This window comes from Gadus macrocephalus, chromosome 13 (assembly GCF_031168955.1).
Source record: "Gadus macrocephalus chromosome 13, ASM3116895v1".
NCBI lineage: Eukaryota > Metazoa > Chordata > Actinopteri > Gadiformes > Gadidae > Gadus > Gadus macrocephalus.
The window spans coordinates 13,214,821-13,222,320 of record NC_082394.1 but is presented as its reverse complement, the minus strand read 5'-3'; the positions used below and the strand labels follow the sequence as shown (position 1 = coordinate 13,222,320).

Below are 7,500 nucleotides of genomic sequence, written 5' to 3'. Positions count from 1 at the left end.
AAAGACTAAATTAATATGTAACTTACTTGCTCCTTTTAAGTATAACATTGCTTGGGGAGTCCAATTCCTCCACTGTAAAGGGTGGAAAGTTCTTACAACTCTCTGCTAGTTAGCGATCTATGACACTGTCGTTTTTTATTTGTCGTCATGAAAAAAACCATAAGGGGTAACACTGTTGTTTTTTATTGGTCGTCATGAAAAAAAACATAAGGGGTAACACTGTTGTTTTTTTTATTGGTCGTCATGAAAGAAAACATAAGGGGTAACACTGTTGTTTTTTATTGGTCGTCATTAAAAGAAACATAAGGGGTAACACTGTTGTTTTTTATTGGTCATCATGAAAAAAAACATATTTGAAAAAAATATATATATTTGTCCTTGTCAAATAAAATATAAGGGGTAACACTGTTGTTTTTTATTGGTCGTCATGAAAAAAAACATAAGGGTTAACACTGTTGTTTTTTATTGGTCGTCATTAAAAGAAACATAAGGGGAAACACTGTTGTTATTTATTGGTCATCATGAAAAAAAACATATTTGAAAAAAAATAAAATATTTGTCCTTGTCAAATAAAATATAAGGGGTAACACTGTTGTTTTTTATTGGTTGTCATGAAAAAAAACACAAGGGATAACACTGTTGTTTTTCATTGGTCGTCATGAAAAAAATATAAGGGGTAACACTGTTGTTTTTTATTGGTCGTCATGAAAAAAAACACAAGGGGTAACACTGTTGTTTTTCATTGGTCGTCATGAAAAAAATATAAGGGGTAACACTGTCTTTTTTTATTGGTCGTCATGAAAAAAACCATAAGGGGTAACACTGTGGTTTTTTTTTATTGGTCGTCATGAAAAAAAACATAAGGGGTAACACTGTTGTTTTTTATTGGTCATCATTAAAAGAAACATAAGGGGTAACACTGTTGTTTTTTATTGGTCATCATGAAAAAAAACATATTTGAAAAAAAAAAATATTTGTCCTTGTCAAAAAAATAATATAACTGTTGATTTTTATTGGTCGTCATGAAAAAAAACATAAGGGGTAACACTGTTGTTTTTCATTGGACGTCGTGAAAAAAATATAAGGGGTAACACTGTCGTTTTTTATTGGTCGTCATGAAAAAAACCATAAGGGGTAACACTGTTGTTTTTTATTGGTCGTCATTAAAAAAAACATAAGGGGTAACACTGTTGTTTTTTTTATTGGTCATCATGAAAAAAAACATAAGGGGTAAAACTGTTGTTTTTTATTGGTCATCATGAAAAAAAACATATTTGAAAAAAAAAAAGAATATTTGTCCTTGTCAAATAAAATATAATAATTCATTATATTTATATAGCGCTTTTCAATGACCCAAAGACGCTTACAGAAGGGGGGGACCTAACTCACCACCACCAGTGTGTAGCACCCACTTGGGTGATGAACGGCAGCCAACCTGCGCCAGAATGCTCACCACACACCAGCTTGAAGTGGAGAGTGAGGGAATTAGTGAGTCAGCCAATTATACAGGAGGATGATTAGGGGGCCAGATTGAAATGAGCCTGGTTGGGCCAGGACACCGAGGAAACCCCTACTCTTTACGATCAGTGCCATGGGATCTTTTATGACCAAAGTGAGTCAGGACCTCGGTTTTATCTCCGAAGGACGGCGCCTTCCACAGCACAGTGTCCCCGTCACTGCACTGGGGCATCGGGATTGATGAGTAAGAGGGCCAGAGGGAAGAGTGCCACCTATAGTCCACCACCCGACACCACTTACAGCACCTGGTATTCCCAGGCGGTCTCCCATCCAGGTACTAACCAGGCCCGACCCTGCTTAGCTTCCGAGATCAGACGAGATCGGGCGTGTTCAGGGTGGTATGGCCATATATATATATAAGGGGTAACACTGTTGTTTTTTATTGGTCGTCATGAAAAAAAACATAAGGGGTAACACTGTTGTTTTTTTTATTGGTCGTCATGAAAAAAAAACATAAGGGGTAACACTGTTGTTTTTTATTGGTCGTCATTAAAAGAAACATAAGGGGTAACACTGTTGTTTTTTATTGGTCATCATGAAAAAAAACATTTGAAAAAAAATAAAATATTTGTCCTTGTCAAATAAAATATAAGGGGTAACACTGTTGTTTTTTATTGGTCGTCATGAAAAAAAACATAAGGGGTAACACTGTTATTTTTTTTATTGGTCGTCATGAAAAAAAACATAAGGGGTAACACTGTTGTTTTTTATTGGTCGTCATTAAAAAAAACATAAGGGGTAACACTGTTGTTTTTTATTGGTCATCATGAAAAAAAACATATTTGAAAAAAAATAAAATATTTGTCCTTGTCAAATAAAATATAAGGGGTAACACTGTTGTTTTTTATTGGTCGTCATTAAAAGAAACATAAGGGGTAACACTGTTGTTTTTTATTGGTCATCATGAAAAAAAACATATTTGAAAAAAATATATATTTGTCCTTGTCAAAAAAATAATATAACTGTTGTTTTTTATTGGTCGTCATGAAAAAAAAAAAAAGGGGTAACACTGTTGTTTTTCATTGGACGTCATGAAAAAAATATAAGGGGTAACACTGTGGTTTTTTATTGGTCGTCATGAAAAAAACCATAAGGGGTAACACTGTTGTTTTTTTTATTGGTCGTCATGAAAAAAAACATAAGGGGTAAAACTGTTGTTTTTTATTGGTCATCATGAAAAAAAAAATATTTGAAAAAAAAAAAGAATATTTGTCCTTGTCAAATAAAATATAATAATTAATAATAATACATTATATTTATATAGCGCTTTTCAATGACCCAAAGAAGCTTACAGAATGGGGGGACCTAACTCACCACCACCAGTGTGTAGCACCCACTTGGGTGATGCACGGCAGCCAACCTGCGCCAGAATGCTCACCACACACCAGCTTGAGGTGGAGAGTGAGGGAATTAGTGAGTCAGCCAATTATACAGGAGGATGATTAGGGGGCCAGATTGAAATGAGCCTGGTTGGGCCAGGACACCTGGGAAACCCCTACTCTTTACGATCAGTGCCATGGGATCTTTTATGACCAAAGTGAGTCAGGACCTCGGTTTAACGTCTCCTCCGAAGGACGGCACCTTCCACAGCACAGTGTCCCCGTCACTGCACTGGGGCATCGGGATTGATGAGTAAGGGGGCCAGAGTGAAGAGTGCCACCTATAGGCCACCACCCGACACCACTTACAGCACCTGGTATTCCCAGGCGGTCTCCCATCCAGGTACTAACCAGGCCCGACCCTGCTTAGCTTCCGAGATCAGACGAGATCGGGCGTGTTCAGGGTGGTGTAGCCATATATATATATAAGTGGTAACACTGTTGTTTTTTATTGGTCGTCATGAAAAAAAACATAAGGGGTAACACTGTTGTTTTTTTTATTGGTCGTCATGAAAAAAAACATAAGGGGTAACACTGTTGTTTTTTATTGGTCGTCATTAAAAGAAACATAAGGGGTAACACTGTTGTTTTTTATTGGTCATCATGAAAAAAAACATATTTGAAAAAAAATAAAATATTTGTCCTTGTCAAATAAAATATAAGGGGTAACACTGTTGTTTTTTATTGGTCGTCATGAAAAAAAACATAAGGGGTAACACTGTTGTTTTTTTTATTGGTCGTCATGAAAAAAAACATAAGGGGTAACACTGTTGTTTTTTATTGGTCGTCATGAAAAAAAACATAAGGGGTAACACTGTTGTTTTTTTTATTGGTCGTCATGAAAAAAAACATAAGGGGTAACACTGTAATTTTTTTCTTGGTCGTCATGAAAAAAAACATAAGGGGTAACACTGTTGTTTTTTTTTTGGTCGTCATGAAAAAACATAAGGGGTAACACTGTCGTTTTTTTTTGGCCGTCATGAAAAAAAATATAAGAGGTAACACTGTTGTTTTTATCAAATGAAACGTAAAGGGTAACACTGTCGTTTTTTATCTGTCGTCATGAAAAACAAATAAGGGGTAACACTGTCGAAATGTACCGAATGAAACATAGGGGGTAACACTGTCGTTTTTACCAAATGAAACATGAGGGGTGACACTGTCGTTTTTCTTTGGTCGTCATGAAAAAAAACATAAGGGGTAACACTGTTGTTTTTTATTGGTCGTCATGAAAAAAAATATAAGGGGTAACACTGTCGTTTTTTATTGGTCGTCATGAAAAAAACCATAAGGGGTAACAGTGTTGTTTTTTATTGGTCGTCATGAAAAAAAACATAAGGGGTAACACTGTTGTTTTTTTTATGGGTCGTCATGAAAAAAATCATAAGGGGTAACACTGTTGTTTTTTATTGGTCGTCATGAAAAAAAACATAAGGGGTAACACTGTCGTTTTTTATTAGTCATCATGAAAAAAAACATATTTAAAAAATATATATATTTGTCCTTGTCAAATAAAATATAAGGGGTAACACTGTTGTTTTTTATTGGTCGTCATGAAAAAAAACATAAGGGGTAACACTGTTGTTGTTTTTATTGGTCGTCATGAAAAAAAACATAAGGGTTAACACTGTTGTTTTTTGTTGGTCGTCATTAAAAGAAACATAAGGGGTAACACTGTTGTTTTTTATTGGTCATCATGAAAAAAAACATATTTGAAAAAAAATAAAATATTTGTCCTTGTCAAATAAAATATAAGGGGTAACACTGTTGTTTTTTATTGGTCGTCATGAAAAAAAAACATAAGGGGTAACACTGTAATTTTTTTCTTGGTCGTCATGAAAAAAGACATAAGGGGTAACACTGTTGTTTTTTATTGGTCGTCATGAAAAAAAACATAAGGGGTAACACTGTTGTTTTTTTTATTGGTCGTCATGAAAAAAAACATAAGGGGTAACACTGTAATTTTTTTCTTGGTCGTCATGAAAAAAAACATAAGGGGTAACACTGTTGTTGTTTTTTTGGTCGTCATGAAAAAACATAAGGGGTAACACTGTCGTTTTTTTTTTGGCCGTCATGAAAAAAAATATAAGAGGTAACACTGTTGTTTTTATCAAATGAAACGTAAAGGGTAACACTGTCGTTTTTTATCTGTCGTCATGAAAAACCCATAAGGGGTAACACTGTCGAAATGTACCGAATGAAACATAGGGGGTAACACTGTCGTTTTTACCAAATGAAACATGAGGGGTGACACTGTCGTTTTTCTTTGGTCGTCATGAAAAAAAACATAAGGGGTAACACTGTTGTTTTTTATTGGTCGTCATGAAAAAAAATATAAGGGGTAACACTGTCGTTTTTTATTGGTCGTCATGAAAAAAACCATAAGGGGTAACAGTGTTGTTTTTTATTGGTCGTCATGAAAAAAAACATAAGGGGTAACACTGTTGTTTTTTTTATTGGTCGTCATGAAAAAAAACATAAGGGGTAACACTGTTGTTTTTTATTGGTCGTCATGAAAAAAAACATAAGGGGTAACACTGTCGTTTTTTATTGGTCATCATGAAAAAAAACATATTTAAAAAATATATATATTTGTCCTTGTCAAATAAAATATAAGGGGTAACACTGTTGTTTTTTATTGGTCGTCATGAAAAAAAACATAAGGGGTAACACTGTTGTTTTTTTTATTGGTCGTCATGAAAAAAAACATAAGGGTTAACACTGTTGTTTTTTATTGGTCGTCATTAAAAGAAACATAAGGGGTAACACTGTTGTTTTTTATTGGTCATCATGAAAAAAAACATATTTGAAAAAAAATAAAATATTTGTCCTTGTCAAATAAAATATAAGGGGTAACACTGTTGTTTTTTATTGGTCGTCATGAAAAAAAAACATAAGGGGTAACACTGTAATTCTTTTCTTGGTCGTCATGAAAAAAGACATAAGGGGTAACACTGTCGTTTTTTTTTGGCCGTCATGAAAAAAAATATAAGAGGTAACACTGTTGTTTTTATCAAATGAAACGTAAAGGGTAACACTGTCGTTTTTTATCTGTCGTCATGAAAAACCCATAAGGGGTAACTCTGTCGAAATGTACCGAATGAAACATAGGGGGTAACACTGTCGTTTTTACCAAGTGAAACATGAGGCAAAACATAAGGGGTAACACTGTTGTTTTTTATTGGTCATCATGAAAAAAAACATATTTGAAAAAAAAAAATATCTGTCCTTGTCAAATAAAACATAAGGGGTAACACTGTAATTTTTTTCTTGGTCGTCATGAAAAACCCATAAGGGGTAACACTGTCGAAATGTACCGAATGAAACATAGGGGGTAACACTGTCATTTTTACCAAGTGAAACATGAGGGGTGACACTGTCGTTTTTCTTTGGTCGTCATGAAAAAAAACATAAGGGGTAACACTGTTGTTTTTTATTGGTTGTCATGAAAAAAAACACAAGGGGTAACACTGTTGTTTTTCATTGGTCGTCATGAAAAAAATATAAGGGGTAACACTGTCGTTTTTTATTGGTCGTCATGAAAAAAACCATAAGGGGTAACAGTGTTGTTTTTTATTGGTCGTCATGAAAAAAAACATAAGGGGTAACACTGTTGTTGTTTTTATTGGTCGTCATGAAAAAAAACACAATGGGTAACACTGTTGTTTTTTATTGGTCGTCATGAAAGAAAACATAAGGGGTAACACTGTTGTTTTTTTTATTGGTCGTCATGAAAAAAAAATATTTGAAAAAAAAAAATATTTGTCCTTGTCAAATAAAATATAAGGGGTAACACTGTTGTTTTTCATCAGTCATCATGGGAAAAAATCATAAGGGGTAACATTGTTGTTTTTTATTGGTCGTCATGAAAAAAAACATAAGGGGTAACACTGTTGTTTTTTATTGGTCATCACGAAAAAAAACATATTTGAAAAAAAAAAAAAAGTGTCCTTGTCAAATAAAATATAAGGTATTTTTTCATCAGTCATCATGGGAAAAAAACATAAGGGGTAACATTGTCTTTTTTATCAAAAGATACGCAAAGGGTAACACTGTATAGAATAGAATAGAATAGAAACACACAAGCACACACGCACACACACACACACACACACACACACACACACACACACACACACACACACACACACACACACTCAGTTGGATCCGACCGGGATTTCTAATTGCTGTACTGTGCTCCACGTTTTCAGATGAAAAGAATATTGATATGTTTGTTAGTATTACTTGATTGCAAAAATTTCAATAGTTTTTAATTGTATGCTGGGAAGGTTTATTTATTAACTTTTTTTACTTTTATCATTTGGATTTTTATTAAGTCATTTCACATTTATAAGTTCTAATTGACAACTTCTGGGACTATTTTCAAGATTAGTATTATTTTTATATTTTATATTTATATAAAATATAACATTTATAAGATGGGTTTCCTCCATCAGCGACTTATACAATAAACAAATTATGTAAAACAAAACCCCTCTTTCATTTTAAAATAATAGTATGCAAATATGTTGAATAGGCCTCCATCTTTGTTATACTTTTAAAATGTTCCTATATAGCCTATTTAATAGCTTACACACTGATA

General features: G+C 33.7%; 2 non-coding genes across 2 annotated transcripts; both read right to left on the bottom strand.

Annotated features, from left to right (window-relative positions):
• Window positions 1–1,751: 1,751 nt before the first annotated feature.
• On the bottom strand, window positions 1,752–1,870 carry LOC132471310 (5S ribosomal RNA). The gene has a single exon (XR_009528828.1). It is a non-coding gene; the product is annotated as a 5S ribosomal RNA (ribosomal RNA).
• Window positions 1,871–3,199: 1,329 nt separating this feature from the next.
• LOC132471323 (5S ribosomal RNA) lies at window positions 3,200–3,318 on the bottom strand. Its single transcript, XR_009528839.1, has one exon. It is a non-coding gene; the product is annotated as a 5S ribosomal RNA (ribosomal RNA).
• Window positions 3,319–7,500: the final 4,182 nt, after the last annotated feature.